The following is a 19,681-nucleotide window of genomic DNA, read 5'->3' as shown; positions in this document are numbered from 1 at the left end:
ATCGTGTAGAGCAGTGGCTCCCAACCTGGATATCCAATCTGCTTTGACCTCAAATACAAATGCATTAAATCCACTTAACCCGCCATCAAGTCAGTAAGAAATACAGTTTTTAAGGCAGAATCCATTAGATTACCTAATTAAAAAATCCCTTCGCAATTTAGCAAGTACAATGTCTCGACATCATGATCACCACGTTTGGTGACATTCGCATGAATCCTCTAGGAGGAGTATTTAAAAGTTCACCACATGCATTTTTTAAACAATCCAAAATAGCCGACTTCCTGTTGGGCGGAGCTTAAATGTTAGAGGGTGAAAGTTGTTCGGGTCGATGAGATCTATAAGCGTACCAATTCTCGTACATGTGCGTACATTTTTGCCCGATCTGTGCATCAATGTTTTTTTTTGCATTACAGGGGGCGCTACAGAGCCCCCGTGCCACGCCCGTGTTCCAGCCTTTGGTTTTCTGCGATGACGGACGACTCTGACGTCTGTGCCAAATTTCCGTTGTTTTTGAGCATGTTAAGGCACCCAAAGTGCACATCAAGAGCCTTAAACATGCCTGAAATTAAAGTAAAGTTTGACGCGTTGCCATGGGAACAGCGTTCAAGATGTAAAAAATTCCTTCGCAAGTTATCATCTACAATGTCTCGGCATCATGTTGACCACTTTTGGTGTCAATCGCATGAATCCCATACGAGGAGTATTTAAAGGTTCACAGCATGTAACTGTCAGCCTTAAATATGCTGGAAAATGAAAGCAAAGTTTGACGCGTTGCCATGGGAACAACGTTCGAGATATCAAAAATCCCTTCGCAATTTATCATCTACAATGTCTCGGCATCATGTTGACCACTTCTCGTGTCAATCGCATGAATATCCTAGAAGGAGTATTTAAAAGAACATCAGATGGAACTGTCAAAAAAATTCAGCTTTGTGACTGACACACTTCCTGGCGCCTTGTGGTGGCGCTATACCCGGGAGTCACAATAGGCACATCAATGCGATCGGAATCTTCATACGAATAAACACCCCGAATGGCATCACAATAAGACATTTTTTACCTTAGATATTAGACACTTCCTGTTTCTCTGATTTCGCCACAACTTTGTCGCCTCGCCATGTCAGAACCGTTCGAGATATCAAAAATCCCTTAGCAATTTAGCAAGTCCAATGTCTCGACATCATGTTCACCACGTTTGGTGTCAATCGCATGCATCCTCCAGTACCAACTTTCGTACATGTGCGTACATGTTTGCCCGATCTGTGCACCAATGTTTGTTTTTGCATTACAGGGGGCGCTACAGAGCCCCAGTGCCAAGCCCGTGTTTCAGCCTTTGCATGAGCCTAGTGGTACGTGACTTTGACATCTGTGCCAAATTTCCGTTGTTTTCGAGCATGTTAAGGCACCCAGAGTGCACGCCAAGAGCTTAAATATGCCTGAAAATGAAAGTAAAGTTTGCCGTGTTGCTATGGGAACAGCGTTCGAGATATCAAAACTCCCTTCGCAATTTATCATCTACAATGTCTCTGCATCATGTCGACCACTTCTCGTGTTAATCGCATGAAAATCCTAGAAGGAGTATTTAACAGTTAACTGCATGCAACTGAAAGGCTTGAAATGCCTTTAAAATGAAAGTAAAGTTTGACGCGTTGCCATGGGAACAGCGTTTGAGATATCAAAAATCCCTTCACAATTTATCATCTACAACAGGGGTTCTCAAAGTCCGGACTCCGGTCCGGATCCGGACCCGACGGGAACTTGATCCGGACCCGCCTCCACTTCATATTACAAGTGCATTAATTTCTATGTGATTGATAAAATGTGTGCATTTGCTACTTTACAAATGCATATTAAACTTGTTAACCATTCGTTTACTTTTTTTTCTTTTTAGATTTAAGAGTATTTCTGGTCCGAAAATAAAACGAGTTATTCAAAAATGTCCTAACGCTGTAGCCATTACACCCAGATATTACGCACAGCTACTTCATGTACTACGGCTCTTGATCAGTAAGTCCTTATCAATCTGAAATCACTGTTGGTTTGAGTTGTTTAAAACATGCATTTGAAAAAGCAACACTCGGCATACATAATCTTTATACATATTCTTTATTATCATGAAATACCTGAAAAGGTTTGAAAGAACAGCAATATAAATATATCCTTAATACATTTCCTGGAGCTGCGTGTGTCTAGTTCTTCGTCTGCAGCGCATATTAAGTTTCTGCCCAAGAGCGCCCCCTGACTTTTGGATGTAGCGGCAGTTCACCGTAATTCATTGAGAAGCAAAGCAAGCATCATCAGCCAACTTATAGGTGCACCCCTAACTTTGGTCAGTGTCTCTGCCTACCAACCACACTTTTTTGCCATGGTTTATGCATCTGATGGAGAACAAACTGTGCCATTTCTCTAATTAGGTTGCTCTGTATTTTGCACCTGGTTACTTTTGACATATTTCTTGTGTTTGTTTAAAAAAAAATTTTAACTTTCAATGCAAAATACACTTATTTTTTCCCCAAACTATTTGTTTTGATTTGTTATATAAACAAATGATGTACATAAAGTTTTTCCGGACCTATGAAAATGATGAGAATTCAGATTTGGACCTTTGAATGTAAACTTTGAGAACCCCTGATCTACAATGTCTCGGCATCATGTAGACCACTTCTGGAGTCAATCGCATGAATATGCTAGAAGGAGTATTTAAAAGAACATCGGCGTCAACTGAAAGGCTTCAATATGCCTTTAAAATGAAAGTACAGTTTGACGCGTTGCCATGGGAACAGCGTTCGAGATATCAAAAATCCCTTCGCAATTTATCATCTGCAATGTCTCAGCATTATGTTGACCACTTCTGGAGTCAATCACATTATTTCCTCAGGAGGAGTATTTAAAAGTTTACCGGATGCAGATCAAAGGTTTAAATATGCCTTAAAAATGAAAGTAAAGTTTGACAGGTTGCCATGGGAACAGCGTTTGAGATATCAAAAATCCCTTCGCAATTTATCATCTACAATGTCTTGGCATCATGTTGACCACTTCTCGTGTCAAATCGCATAAAAATCCTAGGAGGAGTATTTAAAAGAACATCGCATGGAACTGTCAAAAAAATGCAGCTTTGTGACTGACACACTTCCTGGCGCCTGGTGGTGGCGCTATACCCGAGAATCACAATAGGCACATCGATGCGATCGGAATCTTCAGACGAACAAACACCATGCATGGCATCACAATAAGACATTTTTTGCCTTAGATATTAGACACTTCCTGTTTCTCTGAATTCGCCATAAATTTGTCGCCTCGCCATGGCAACACCGTTCGAGATATCAAAAAACCCTTCGCAATTTAGCAAGTCCAATGTCTCGACATCATGTTCACCAAGTTTGGTGTCAATCGCATGCATCCTCTAGGACAGTGGTTCCCAACCTTTTTTAGCCCTAAGTACCCCCAAAGCCCTATCAGTAAGGCTCAAGTACCCCTTCATCGAAACTAAACCAAAGTTGTGTTTTAAAGACAAATAATTGGTAATATTAATTAATTAATTATAAATTAATTTTAAACATTAAAGTAAAAAGCACTGACTGATGAAGCATGTTTTTTTTCCAACAAAACACTATCATTGTTTGCATTTTATCAGCTCATTTGCATTTTAAAAGACACACCCAAAAACGGCACAAAATGGCAATTTTGACATGCTATAATTAATTATCTGTATGGTGTTTTGAGATAAAACTTCACATATGGACTCTGGGAAAGCCAAAGACTTATTTTACAAATTAAAAAATTTAATCATATTACCCCTTTAAGTGCCAGATTTACTAACAGCTTGCACATTATGCGCAAACCATCATTTTGGCGTTAAATAACGACTGAACTCACTAAAGACACGCAGTAGATATTTAGCTCTGAAAAGGTGTTATTTTTGCGACCTGATTGCATATGCATTTGTGGAAGTTTTCCTTTTAGAAGCAACATTAATGCGATGAGAGTATTAAACTTTGCCAGAGGAACATACTTTAAAAAAATATATATAGTTTGCCAAGCCATGCTATGTTTAATTTGCTGGAGAAAAGAGGAGGAGAATTCACGAGGAGAAGTCAAATCAGGTATTTCAAATCTTCTTTTACAGTTCATCTTTCGTCCTCCGGTTCTTAGTGTATACTTTTACTTAGCTGGAATTTCACACTCCGCAGTCCGCATTTTCATTGTGATGTCCTGCCGAGGTCTCTTATTTGCGACCCTGTAATTTGCACTGCTCTTAGTAGATTGCAATGGTCATTATAGGAATGTGCATATGTCATTATTGTGCCTGTGTATTTTATTTGCGCCTTTGTAGTAAATTACACGCAAATGTTCCACTACGGCGCTTATTTGGAATTGAGCTCTCACGTCCTTTTTAGTAAATGCCCTAAATTTACTAAAATCTCAATTTAAGTTACTGATAATTAAAGTGTGCAAATAAGTTAAATTATTCTGTTCAAATATAAAGAGAAACAAAATGCGTTAAGACATTGTAAGATAATTTCCTGAATAAATATAGCACCTCCCCAAAGGACACTGCATGGGGGCAAAGTGAGTGCCCGGGAAGGCAACTCTCTACGATTTCACAGTGGACTTCCGACACATTTGGGTTTCAAGACACACCTTTAGGGTGTCATACATTTGTATTCTTATTCTCTCATCTACCATTTGTATGGAGATGTGATGTTTGACAATCAAGGGTATCTATCTGTCTGTAGATCTACCATTTGTATGGAGATGTGATGTTTGACAATCGAGGGTAGCTCTTTTCTATTGAAATGTCTAATTGCAAGTGGTTACAATGGTCTCACTCATATAACAACAGAATTCAATGTTAAAGTATATGTGAAACTTCATTCGATGTTGATAGACAACTCCCATTCTAAGCAGAAGCCAATCACCCACTGTATACAAATTAAGGACAGCCCGTAGTTTTACAACAACCAATCAGTACCAAATTCCTATATGCTTTGTTCTCTGGTTATATAAGGAGATGTGTAGAAGATTTAGGCGGGACTTTCGATATCCAGAAATGCACCCCCATGATGCTGTATCCTTGATATAGCATCATGTATTTCATTTTACTTTGAGGAATCTGTAACCAGATCTTCATCTCCTTACCAGGTATGCAATGGTTTTCGTTTTATTGTTTTGTATTTGAATTGGATATATTAATTGGCTTTGAATTATGTTTTTCCTACCTGGTAAATAAATTGTTACATTTGTATTCATTCTAATCTTCTCTGTATCATTGACTCTTCTAAGTTAACTTACAATAAGTATTACGATATCCTTTGTCACCATAAATCTATAACCGGGGTGTAAATTCATGCTAATTGTCTATACTGATGAACTAAGAGGTTCAGCCATTACTTTACTATATGTGGACTATCAGATGATAAGTCAGGACCTCTGATCAGTATCTCTACTATAATTATAGTTTTGAGTTCCGTATTAAGTTGGATATAGTTGGCTGGTTTGCATAATATTTTCTAATGATAATTAAGGGCACGCCAGCATGGGGCAGTTGCTTCAACCATTTCCTCTAGTTACACGGATAGACTAATTATTTAAATTATTTACCCTAACTAAGTTGTGGGTAATTGTGATGATTATTCGAGGGCTATATAAGTCAGGACCTCTGGTGCGGTTAAGTTTAATTATTTAACCCTAACTAAGTTGAGTATATTTGTGATTACCATACGAGGGCTATATAAGTCAGGACCTCTGGTGCGGTTAAGTTTAATTGTTTTACCCTAACTAACTTGAGTATGTTTGTGATTACTATACGAGGGCTATATAAGTCAGGACCTCTGGTGTGGTTGAGTTTATGTTTCAGAATCCGCACAACGGCCGGTGTGGGCTGATATGACATTGGTAATCGAATGAATGAGTTCAATGCTAACATGAGTAAATAGAATGATCAAACGATTATCCAAATTCTATATTTACATCAATTTGATTCATATTACAATACGTTTTATATCTTTGGAGTCAGATGTAAAGTTGCGTAATGTTAAAACGTCATCCACAAGCACCGGAAAAGACCGAACGCGCTATAATCCGGCCATGCCGTTTGGATTCCGTCGTTGGGCCAAACGGATGGATGGGGGCATATTTGGACCTCCTTACAACATTCTCTATAAATACAAAATACGGGACAAAATATGTTAGCCAAAAACAATGCAAAAGTTTTTTTTTGCATCATTTGAAAATGCAATGGCAGCGGGACTGAATATTATAACATTATCTGAACATTATTTATAGTTAATAAACTTTGTGTCTTTAGAAACTATTCAGGTTCATTGAAAATATCGCTCTTAAGTTGGACATCGCAGCGCATTACTCTTGACAGCTAATTATATTAATGATAAGATTAAAATTACAAAGTTGTCCTTTTTACAATGCTTTCCTCACAAGAATTAATCTTATGTAAATGACTGGACAAACGAAAGACATTTTTATTAAAAGTAAATGAGATCAAAGCAAAATGTAAATCTTTTCGCGTACCCCCTGGAAACTCTTCACGTACCCCTGGGGTATGCGTACCCCCGGTTGGGAATCACTGCTCTAGGAGGAGTATTTAAAAGTTCAACGCATGAATTTTTTAAACAATTCAAAATAGCCGACTTCCTGTTGGGCGGAGCTTAAATGTTAGAGGGCGAAAGTTGTTCAGGTCGATGAGATCTATATGCATACCAACTCTCGTACAGGTGCGTACATTTTTGCCCGATCTGTGCCCCAATGTTTGTTTTTGCATTACAGGGGGCGCAACAGAGCTCCCTTGCCACGCTCATATTCCAGCCTTTGCATGAGCCTAGTGGCACGTGACTTTGACATCTGTGCCAAATTTCCGTTGTTTTCGAGCATGTTAAGGCACCCAGAGTGCACGCCAAGAGCTTAAATATGCCTGAAAATGAAAGTAAAGTTTGACGTGTTGCCATGGGAACAGCATTCGAGATATCAAAAATCACTTCGCAATTTATCATCTACAATGTCTCAGCATCATGTTGACCACTTTTGGTGTCAATCGCATGAAAATCCTAGGAGGAGTATTTAAAAGTTCAGCACATCGATGCAATCGGAATCCTTGGCCGAACATACACACTGCGTTTCATCCCGATAAGACATTTTTTGCTTTAGATATTAGACACTTCCTGTTTCATTGAATTCGCCATAAATTTGTCGCCTCGCCATGGCAACACCGTTTGAGATATCAAAAATCCCTTCGCAATTTAGCAAGACCAATGTCTCAGCATCATGTTCACCACGTTTGGTGTCAATCGTATGAATTCCCTAGGAGAAGTATTTAAAAGTTCATGACTGACACACTTCCTGGCGTCTGGTGGCGGCGCTATACCCGGGAGTCACAATAGGCACATCAATGGGATCGGAATCTTCAGACGAACAAACACCCCGCGTGTCATCACAATAAGACATTTTGTGCCTTAGTTATTAGACACTTCCTGTTTCTCTTAATTTGCCATAAATCTGTCGCCTCGGCATGGCAGAACCGTTCGAGGTATCAAAAATTCCTTCGCAATTTATCATCTACAAGGTCTCAGCATCATGTTCACCACGTTAGGTGTCAATCGCATGAAACCCCTAGGAGGAGTATTTAAAAGTTAACCGCATGCATTTTTGAAACAATAAAATAGCCAACTTCCTGTTGGGCGGCGCTAAAATGTTTGAGTGCGAAAGATGTTTGGGTCGATGAGATCTATAAGCGTACCAACTCTGGTACATGTGCGTACATGTTTGCCCGATGTGTACATCAATGTTTGTTTTTGCATTACAGGGGGCGCTACAGAGCTCCCTTGCCACGCCCGTGGTCCAGCCTTTGCATGAGCCTAGTGGATCATTTTACTTGTGGCTTGGAGTATAATCATATATTGTCCCCAGAATTTTGCCACGGTAAGCACCACTTCACATTTTCTTCAAGAAATGTACCTATCTAGTTAGTGGTGCTTGCATTTATGCAAAGCATCACTATTACTATTGCCCAGGGATATTATTAGTGGTGCTTGCATTTATGCAAAGCATCACTATTATTATTGCTCATACTTATTATTATTTTTATATCTGGACAAAATTTTGGCGCGTAACTCGTCCCGCACGGTTTGTCGTAGACACACGAATGAGGGCTCAAATTGACCGGTTTATTGAGGAGAGGTGTGCTATGACTTTTATAAGCGATCGGGTGCACGATTTCCGAAAGGGGGGCAAAAAAACACCCGAAAAATCCCATTGACTTAACATTGGGCCCAACTTTGATGGGTCATAGCTCCGCTCGAGGATTTTGTAGAAACGCGTGGGTTACTACATTGGAAGAGGGTGGTAGGCTCTGTAAAAACATACATCACATTGGGGTGTAAGTTGTAACCCTGGGGTGTAAGAGGTGCCCAAAAATGCCCAATGAAAAGTCAATGGGGCAAAATCCCATAGACTTAACATTGCAAAAATTTTGACGGGTCATAGGTCCGAGTGAGGATTTCATAGAAACATGTTGGTTACTAAATTTATAAAGGGTGCTAGACTCTGTCAGGACGTCCCCCACAATAGGGTGTAATGTTACCCTAGCAACCATTTTGGGCACCCTAGCAACCTATCCCATAGACTGCCATTATAAAATGCCCAGATGGATATCTTTGCACCACAGTGTCATAGAGACATGGGGGTGGGCTCATTTTACTTAGGCATCCAATCAGTATCTTAGGATCCTTAAAGACTAAGTAAGCCACGCCCCTAGCAACCACTTTTGAGCACCCTAGCAACATAAAATTCAAACAGTTATATCTCGGCATCAGAACATCGTAGAGACAAGGGGGTTGGACCATTTTACTTGTAACTAGGGGTGTAACAATTGGGCACATCATTGGCCACTCCCAAGCCACGCCCCTAGCAACCAAATTTGAGCACCCTAGCAACCGAATAAACAAAGCCTTATATCTCCGCATCAGAAAATCGTAGAGACACAGGGTTTGGACCATTTTACTTGTGACTCGGCATGTAATCACTAGTGGGTGCCAATTTTTTCCCTAGCAACCAAATACAGTACCCTAGCAACAGAGTAAACAAAGCCTTATTTCTCAGCATCAGAACATCGTAGAGACACGGGGGTTGGACCGTTTGACTCGTGACTCAGAGTGTAATCACTAAGGGATGCCAATTTTTTCCCTAGGAACCAAATACAGTACTCTAGCAACAGAGTAAACAAAGCCTTATATCTCAGCATCAGAACATCAAAGAGACACGGGGGTTGGACCGTTTGACTCGTGACTCGGAGTGTAATCACTAAGGGATGCCAATTTTTTCCCTAGCAACCAAATACAGTACTCTAGCAACAGAGTAAACAAAGCCTTATATCTCAGCATCAGAACATCGTAGAGACACAGGAGTTGGATCGTTTTACTTTTGGCTTGGAGTATAATCATATATGGTCCCCAGAATTTTGCCACGGCAAGCACCACTTCACATTTTCTTCAGGAAATGTACCTATCTAGTTATATTTTATTCTTACATCCGGACACTTTTTTCGGCGCGTAACTTGTCCCGCACGGTTTGTTGTAGACTCATAAAAGAGGGCTCAAATCGACCGGCTTATTGAAGAGAGGTGTGCTATGACTTTTATAAGCGATCGGGTGCAGGATTTCCAAACGGGGGGCGTAAAACCACCCGAAAAATCCTATTGACTTAACATTGGGCCCAACTTTGACGGATCGTAGCTCCGCTCGAGGATTTTGTAGAAACATGTGGGTTACAACATTTGAAGAGGGTGGTAGACTCTGTAAGAACATACATCACAATGGGGTTTAAGGTTACCCTAGCAACCATTTTGGGCACCCTAGCAACCTATCCCATAGACTGCCATTATAAAATGCCCAGATGGATATCTTTGCACCACAGTGTCATAGAGACATGGGGGTGGGCTCATTTTACTCAGGCATCCAATCAGTATCTTAGGATCCTTAAAGACTTACTAAGCCACGCCCCTAGCAACCAGTTTTGAGCACCCTAGCAACATAAAATTCAAACAGTTATATCTCGACATCAGAACATCGTAGAGACACGGGGTTTGGACCGTTTGACTCGTGACTCGGAGGGTAATTACTAGTGGATGCCATTTTTTTCCCTAGCAACCAAATACAGTACCCTAGCAACAGAGTAAACAAAGCCTTATATCTCCGCATCAGAACATCGTAGAGACACGGGGGTTGGACCGTTTTACTTTTGGCATGGAGTATAATCATAAATTGTCCCTTGAATTTTGCCACGGCAAGCACCACTCACATTTTCTTCAGGAAATGTACCTATCTAGTTATTATTATTCTTCTTCTTTTTCTGGACACTTTTCCGGCGCGTAACTCGTCCCGCACGCTTTGTCGTAGACCCATAAATTAGGGCTCAAATCGACCGGCTTATTGAGGAGAGGTCTGCTATGACTTTTATAAGCGATCGGGTGCAGGATTTCCGAAAGGGGGGCGAAAAACCACCCAAAAATTCCCATTGACTTAACATTGCGCCCAACTTTGACGAGTCATAGCTCCGCTCGAGGATTTATTAGAAACATGTGGGTTATAACATTTGAAGAGGGTGGTAGGCTCTGTAAGAACATGGATCACAATGGGGTGTAAGTTGTACCCCTGGGGTGTAAGAGGTGCCCAAAAGTGCCCCAATGAAAAGTCAATGGGGCAAAATCCCATACACTTACCATTGCAAAAATTTTGACGGGTCATAGGTCCGAGCCAGGATTTCATAGAAACATGTGGGTTACTACATTTGAAGAGGGTGCTAGACTCTGTCAGGACGTCCCCCACAATGGGGTGTAAGGTTACCATAGCAACCATTTTGGGCACCCTAGCAACATAAAATACAAACAGTTATATCTCGGCATCAGAACATCGTAGAGACACGGGGGTTGGACCGTTTTACTTGTGACTAGGGGTGTAACAATTGGGCACATCATTGGCCACTCCCAAGCCACGCCCCTAGCAACCAATTTTGAGCACCCTAGCAACCGAATAAACAGAGCCTTATATCTCCGCATCAGAACATCGTAGAGACACGGGGTTTGGACCGTTTTACTTGTGACTCGGAGTGTAATCACTGGGCACATAATTGGCCACTCCCAAGCCACGCCCCTAGCAACCAAATACAGTACCCTAGCAACAGAGTAAACAAAGCCTTTTATCTCCACATCAGAACATCGCAGAGACACGGGGGTTGGACGGTTTGACTCGTATCTCGGAGTGTAATCACTAGTGGATGCCAATTTTTTCCCTAGCAACCAAATACAGTACCTTAGCAACAGAGTAAACAAAGCCTTATATCTCCGCATCAGAACATCGTAGAGACACGGGGGTTTGACCGTTTGACTCGTGACTCGGAGTGTAATCACTAGTGGATGCCAATTTTCTCCCTAGCAACCAAATACAGTACCCTAGCAACAGAATAAACAAAGCCTTATATCTTCGCATCAGAATATCGTAGAGACATGTGGGTTGAATTGTTTTACTTTTGGCTTGGAGTATAATCATATATTGTCCCCCGAAATTTGCCACGGCAAGCACCACTTCACATTTTCTTCAGGAAATGTACCTATCTAGTTAGTGGTGCTTGCATTTATGCAAGGCATCACTATTATTATTGCTCATACTTATTATTAGTGGTGCTTGCATTTATGCAAGGCATCACTATTATTATTGCTCATACTTATTATTTATTTATTTATTATTCTTATATCTGGACACTTTTTCGGCGCGTAACTCGTCCCGCACGGTTTGTCGTAGACCAATGAAACAGTGCTCAAAACGACCGGCTAATTGAGGACACGTCTGCTATGACTTCTATAAGCGATCGGGTGCAAGGTTTTCGAAAGGGGGGCGAAAAACCACCCAAAAAATCCCATTGACTTAACATTACGCCCAACTTTGATGGGTCATAGCTCCGCTCAAGGATTTTGTAGAAACATGTGGGTTACAACATTTGAAGAGGGTGGTAGACTCTGTAAGAACATGGATCACAATGGGGTGTAAGTTGTACCCCTGGGGTGTAAGCGACACCCGAAAATTCCCATTGACTTATAATGGGGCAGGAAACATGCCCATATAAGGGAATAAAACAGTTCCAGATGAGATATCTTTGCTTTACAGTGTTGTAGAGATAAGTGGGTGGGGTCATTTTACTCGGGCATCCAATCAGTCTCTTAGGATCATCCCAGAGCTATTAAGCCACGCCCCTAGCAACAATTTTGGGCACCCTAGCAACATCTCCCATAGACTGCCATTATAAAATGCCCAGATAGATATCTTTGCGCCACAGTGTCATAGAGACATGGGGGTGGGCTCATTTTACTCAGACATCCAATCAGTCTCTCAGGATCCTTACATAGGTATTAAGCCACGCCCCTAGCAACCACTTTTGAGCACCCTAGCAACATAAAATTCAAACAGTTATATCTCGGCATCAGAACATCGTAGAGACACGGGGGTTGGACCGTTTTACTTGTGACAAGGGGTGTAACAATTGGGCACATTATTGGCCACTCCCAAGCCACGCCCCTAGCAACCAAATTTGAGCACCCTAGCAACCGAATAAACAAAGCCTTATATCTCCGCATCAGAACATCGTAGAGACACGGGGTTTGGACCGTTTTACTTGTGACTAGGGGTGTAACAATTGGGCACATCATTGGCCACTCCCAAGCCACGACCCTAGCAACCAAATTTGAGCACCCTAGCAACCGAATAAACAAAGCCTTATATCTCCGCATCAGAACATCGTAGAGACACGGGGTTTGGACCGTTTTACTTGTGACTCGGAGTGTAATCACTGGGCACATCATTGGCCACTCCCAAGCCACGCCCCTAGCAACCAAATACAGTACCCTAGCAACAGAGTAAACAAAGCCTTATATCTCCGCATCAGAACATCGTAGAGACACGGGGGTTGGACCGTTTTACTTGTGACTCGGAGTGTAATCACTGGGCACATCATTGGCCACTCCCAAGCCACGCCCCTAGCAACCAAATACAGTGCCCTAGCAACAGAGTAAACAAAGCCTTATATCTCCGCATCAGAACATCGTAGAGACACGGGGGTTGGACCGTTTTACTTGTGACTCAGAGTGTAATCACTGGGCTCATCATTGGCCACTCCCAAGCCACGCCCCTAGCAACCAAATACAGTACCCTAGCAACAGAGTAAACAAAGCCTTATATCTCCGCATCAGAACATCGTAGAGACATGGGGGTTGGACCATTTGACTCATGACTCGGAGGGTAATCACTAGTGGATGCCATTTTTTTCCCTAGCAACCAAATACAGTACCCTAGCAACAGAGTAAACAAAGCCTTATATCTCCGCATCAGAACATCGTAGAGACATGGGGTTTGGACCGTTTGACTCGTGACTCGGAGGGTAATCACTAGTGGATCCCATTTTTTTCCCTAGCAACCAAATACAGTACCCTAGCAACAGAGTAAACAAAGCCTTATATCTCCGCATCAGAACATCGTAGAGACACGGGGGTTGGACCGTTTGACTCATGACTCGGAGGGTAATCACTAGTGGATGCCATTTTTTTCCCTAGCAACCAAATACAGTACCCTAGCAACAGAGTAAACAAAGCCTTATATCTCCGCATCAGAACATCGTAGAGACACGGGGGTTGGACCGTTTGACTCGTGACTCGGAGGGTAATCACTAGTGGATGCCATTTTTTTCCCTAGCAACCAAATACAGTACCCTAGCAACAGAGTAAACAAAGCCTTATATCTCCGCATCAGAACATCGTAAAGACACGGGGTTTGGACCATTTGACTCGTGACTCGGAGGGTAATCACTAGTGGATGCCATTTTTTCCCCTAGCAACCAAATACAGTACCCTAGCAACAGAGTAAACAAAGCCTTATATCTCCTCATCAGAACATCGTAGAGACACGGGGGTTGGATCGTTTGACTCGTGACTCGGAGGGTAATCACTAGTGGAATGCATTTTTTTCCTTAGCAACCAAATACAGTACCCTAGCAACAGAGTAAACAAAGCCTTATATCTCCGCATCAGAACATCGTAGAGACACGGGGGTTGGACCGTTTGACTCATGACTCGGAGGGTAATCACTAGTGGATGCCATTTTTTTCCCTAGCAACCAAATACAGTACCCTAGCAACAGAGTAAACAAAGCCTTATATCTCCGCATCAGAACATCGTAGAGACATGGGGTTTGGACCGTTTGACTCGTGACTCGGAGGGTAATCACTAGTGGATGCCATTTTTTCCCCTAGCAACCAAATACAGTACCCTAGCAACAGAGTAAACAAAGCCTTATATCTCCGCATCAGAACATCGTAGAGACACGGGGGTTGGATCGTTTGACTCGTGACTCGGAGGGTAATCACTAGTGGATGCCATTTTTTTCCTTAGCAACCAAATACAGTACCCTAGCAACAGAGTAAACAAAGCCTTATATCTCCGCATCAGAACATCGTAGAGACACGGGGGTTGGACCGTTTGACTCATGACTCGGAGGGTAATCACTAGTGGATGCCATTTTTTTCCCTAGCAACCAAATACAGTACCCTAGCAACAGAGTAAACAAAGCCTTATATCTCCGCATCAGAACATCGTAGAGACATGGGGTTCAGACTGTTTGACTCGTGACTCGGAGGGTAATCACTAGTGGATGCCATTTTTTCCCCTAGCAACCAAATACAGTACCCTAGCAACAGAGTAAACAAAGACTTATATCTCCGCATCAGAACATCGTAGAGACATGGGGTTTGGACCGTTTGACTCGTGACTCGGAGGGTAATCACTAGTGGATGCCATTTTTTCCCCTAGCAACCAAATACAGTACCCTAGCAACAGAGTAAACAAAGCCTTATATCTCCGCATCAGAACATCGTAGAGACACGGGGGTTGGATCGTTTGACTCGTGACTCGGAGGGTAATCACTAGTGGATGCCATTTTTTCCCTTAGCAACCAAATACAGTACCCTAGCAACAGAGTAAACAAAGCCTTATATCTCCGCATCAGAACATCGTAGAGACACGGGGGTTGGACCGTTTGACTCATGACTCGGAGGGTAATCACTAGTGGATGCCATTTTTTTCCCTAGCAACCAAATACAGTACCCTAGCAACAGAGTAAACAAAGCCTTATATCTCCGCATCAGAACATCGTAGAGACATGGGGTTTGGACCGTTTGACTCGTGACTCGGAGGGTAATCACTAGTGGATCCCATTTTTTTCCCTAGCAACCAAATACAGTACCCTAGCAACAGAGTAAACAAAGCCTTATATCTCCGCATCAGAACATCGTAGAGACACGGGGGTTGGACCGTTTGACTCATGACTCGGAGGGTAATCACTAGTGGATGCCATTTTTTCCCTAGCAACCAAATACAGTACCCTAGCAACAGAGTAAACAAAGCCTTATATCTCCGCATCAGAACATCGTAGAGACACGGGGGTTGGACCGTTTGACTCATGACTCGGAGGGTAATCACTAGTGGATGCCATTTTTTTCCCTAGCAACCATATCAGTAGCCTAGCAACAGAGTAAACAAAGCCTTATATCTCCGCATCAGAACATCGTAGAGACATGGGGTTTGGACAGTTTGACTCGTGACTCGGAGTGTAATCACTAGTGGATGCCAATTTTTTCCCTAGCAACCAAATACAGTACCCTAGCAACAGAGTAAACAAAGCCTTATATCTCTGCATCAGAACATCGTAGAGACACAGGGGTTGGACCGTTTTACTTTTGGCTTGGAGTATAATCATAAATTATCCCCCGAAATTTGCCACGGCAAGCAACACTCACATTTTCTTCAGGAAATGTACCTATCTAGTTATTATTATTATTCTTCTTTTTCTGGACACTTTTTCGGCGCGTAACTCGTCCCGCACGCTTTGTCGTAGACCCATAAATTAGGGCTCAAATCGACCGGCTTATTGAGGAGAGGTGTGCTATGACTTTTATAAGCGATCGGGTGCAGGATTTCCGAAAGGGGGGCGAAAAACCACCCAAAAAATCCCATTGACTTAACATTGCGCCCAACTTTGACGAGTCATAGCTCCGCTCGAGGATTTTGTAGAAACATGTGGGTTACAACATTTGAAGAGGGTGGTAGGCTCTGTAAGAACATGGATCACAATGGGGTGTAAGTTGTACCCCTGGGGTGTAAGAGGTGCCCAAAAGTGTCCCAATGAAAAGTCAATGGGGCAAAATCCCATAGACTTACCATTGCAAACATTTTGACGGGTCATAGGTCCGAGCCAGGATTTCATAGAAACATGTGGGTTACTAAATTTGAAGAGGGTGCTAGACTCTGTCAGGACGTCCCCCACAATGGGGTGTAAGGTTACCATAGCAACCATTTTGGGCACCCTAGCAACCTATACCATAGACTGCCATTATAAAATGCCCGGATGGATATCTTTGCACCACAGTGTCATAGAGACATGGGGGTGGGCTCATTTTACTCAGGCATCCAATCAGTCTCTCAGGATCCTTACAGACTTACTAAGCCACGCCCCTAGCAACCACTTTTGAGCACCCTAGCAACATAAAATACAAACAGTTATATCTCGGCATCAGAACATCGTAGAGACACGGGGGTTGGACCGTTTTACTTGTGACTAGGGGTGTAACAATTGGGCACATCATTGGCCACTCCCAAGCCACGCCCCTAGCAACCAAATTTGAGCACCCTAGCAACCGAATAAACAAAGCCTTATATCTCCGTATCAGAACATCGTAGAGACACGGGGTTTGGACCGTTTTACTTGTGACTCGGAGTGTAATCACTGGGCACATCATTGGCCACTCCCAAGCCACGCCCCTAGCAACCAAATACAGTACCCTAGCAACAGAGTAAACAAAGCCTTATATCTCCGCATCAGAACATCGTAGAGACACGGGGGTTGGACCGTTTTACTTGTGACTCGGAGTGTAATCACTGGGCACATAATTGGCCACTCCCAAGCCACGCCCCTAGCAACCAAATACAGTACCCTAGCAACAGAGTAAACAAAGCCTTATATCTCCGCATCAGAACATCGTAGAGACACGGGGGTTGGACCGTTTTACTTGTGACTCGGAGTGTAATCACTGGGCACATCATTGGCCACTCCCAAGCCACGCCCCTAGCAACCAAATATAGTACCCTAGCAACAGAGTAAACAAAGCCTTATATTTCCACATCAGAACATCGTAGAGACATGGGGGTTGGACCGTTTGACTCATGACTCGGAGGGTAATCACTAGTGGATGACATTTTTTTCCCTAGCAACCAAATACAGTACCCTAGCAACAGAGTAAACAAAGCCTTATATCTCCGCATCAGAACATCGTAGAGACATGGGGTTTGGACCGTTTGACTCGTGACTCGGAGGGTAATCACTAGTGGATGCAATTTTTTTCCCTAGCAACCAAATACAGTACCCTAGCAACAGAGTAAACAAAGCCTTATATCTCCGCATCAGAACATCGTAGAGACACGGGGTTTGGACCGTTTGACTCGTGACTCGGAGTGTAATCACTAGTGGATGCCAATTTTCTCCCTAGCAACCAAATACATTACCCTAGCAACAGAGTAAACAAAGCCTTTTATCTCCACATCAGAACAACGCAGAGACACGGGGGTTGGACCGTTTGACTCGTATCTCGGAGTGTAATCACTAGTGGATGCCAATTTTTTCCCTAGCAACCAAATACAGTACCCTAGCAACAGAGTAAACAAAGCCTTATATCTCCGCATCAGAACATCGTAGAGACACGGGGGTTTGACCGTTTGACTCGTGACTCGGAGTGTAATCACTAGTGGATGCCAATTTTCTCCCTAGCAACCAAATACAGTACCCTAGCAACCGAATAAACAAAGCCTTATATCTTCGCATCAGAATATCGTAGAGACATGTGGGTTGAATTGTTTTACGTTTGGCTTTGAGTATAATCATATGTTGTCCCCCGAAATTTGCCACGGCAAGCACCACTCACATTTTCTTCAGGAAATGTACCTATCTAGTTATTATTATTATATCTTATTATTCTTATGTCTGCACACTTTTTCGGCGCGTAACTCGTCCCACACGGTTTGTTGTAGACCCATAAATTAGGGCTCAAATCGACCGGCTTATTGAGGAGAGGTGTGCTATGACTTTTATAAGCGATCGGGTGCAGGATTTCCGAAAGGGGGGCGAAAAACCACCCAAAAAATCCCATTGACTTAACATTGCGCCCAACTTTGACGAGTCATAGCTCCGCTCGAGGATTTTGTAGAAACATGTGGGTTATAACATTTGAAGAGGGTGGTAGGCTCTGTAAGAACATGGATCACAATGGGGTCTAAGTTGTACCCCTGGGGTGTAAGAGGTGCCCAAAAGTGCCCCAATGAAAAGTCAATGGGGCAAAATCCCATAGACTTACCATTGCAAAAATTTTGACGGGTCATAGGTCCGAGCCAGGATTTCATAGAAACATGTGGGTTACTAAATTTGAAGAGGGTGCTAGACTCTGTCAGGACGTCCCCCACAATGGGGTGTAAGGTTACCATAGCAACCATTTTGGGCACCCTAGCAACCTATACCATAGACTGCCATTATAAAATGCCCGGATGGATATCTTTGCACCACAGTGTCATAGAGACATGGGGGTGGGCTCATTTTACTCAGGCATCCAATCAGTCTCTCAGGATCCTTACAGACTTACTAAGCCACGCCCCTAGCAACCACTTTTGAGCACCCTAGCAACATAAAATACAAACAGTTATATCTCGACATCAGAACATCGTAGAGACACGGGGGTTGGACCGTTTTACTTGTGACTAGGGGTGTAACAATTGGGCACATCATTGGCCACTCCCAAGCCACGCCCCTAGCAACCAAATTTGAGCTCCCTAGCAACCGAATAAACAAAGCCTTATATCTCCGCATCAGAACATCGTAGAGACACGGGGGTTGGACCGTTTGACTCATGACTCGGAGGGTAATCACTAGTGGATGCAATTTTTTTCCCTAGCAACCAAATACAGTACCCTAGCAACAGAGTAAACAAAGCCTTATATCTCGGCATCAGAACATCGTAGAGACACGGGGGTTGGACCGTTTGACTTGTGACTCTGAGGGTAATCACTAGTGGATGCCATTTTTTTCCCAAGCAACCAAATACAGTACCCTAGCAACAGAGTAAACAAAGCCTTATATCTCCGCATCAGAACATCGTAGAGACACAGGGTTTGGACCGTTTGACTCGTGACTCGGAGGGTAATCACTAGTGGATGCCATTTTTTTCCCTAGCAACCAAATACAGTACCCTAGCAACAGAGTAAACAAAGCCTTATATCTCCGCATCAGAACATCGTAGAGACACGGGGGTTGGATCGTTTGACTCGTGAATCGGAGGGTAATCACTAGTGGATGCCATTTTTTTCCTTAGCAACCAAATACAATACCTTAGCAACAGAGTATACAAAGCCTTATATCTCCGCATCAGAACATCGTAGAGACACGGGGTTTGGACCGTTTGACTCGTGACTCGGAGGGTAATCACTAGTGGATGCCATTTTTTTCCCTAGCAACCAAATACAGTACCCTAGCAACAGAGTAAACAAAGCCTTATATCTCCGCATCAGAACATCGTAGAGACACGGGGGTTG

General features: G+C 42.8%; 1 protein-coding gene across 1 annotated transcript in view; it reads right to left on the bottom strand.

Annotated features, from left to right (window-relative positions):
• LOC135734550 (uncharacterized) overlaps positions 1-19,681 on the bottom strand; it is a 318,539-nt gene that overhangs the window by 195,690 nt on the left and 103,168 nt on the right. The gene's annotated exons all lie outside the window — the stretch shown is intronic.

This window comes from Paramisgurnus dabryanus, chromosome 1 (genome assembly GCF_030506205.2).
Source record: "Paramisgurnus dabryanus chromosome 1, PD_genome_1.1, whole genome shotgun sequence".
Classification (NCBI taxonomy): Eukaryota; Metazoa; Chordata; class Actinopteri; order Cypriniformes; family Cobitidae; genus Paramisgurnus; species Paramisgurnus dabryanus.
Note: the sequence above shows the minus strand (reverse complement) of the source record. Positions and strands in the feature narration are given on the sequence as shown.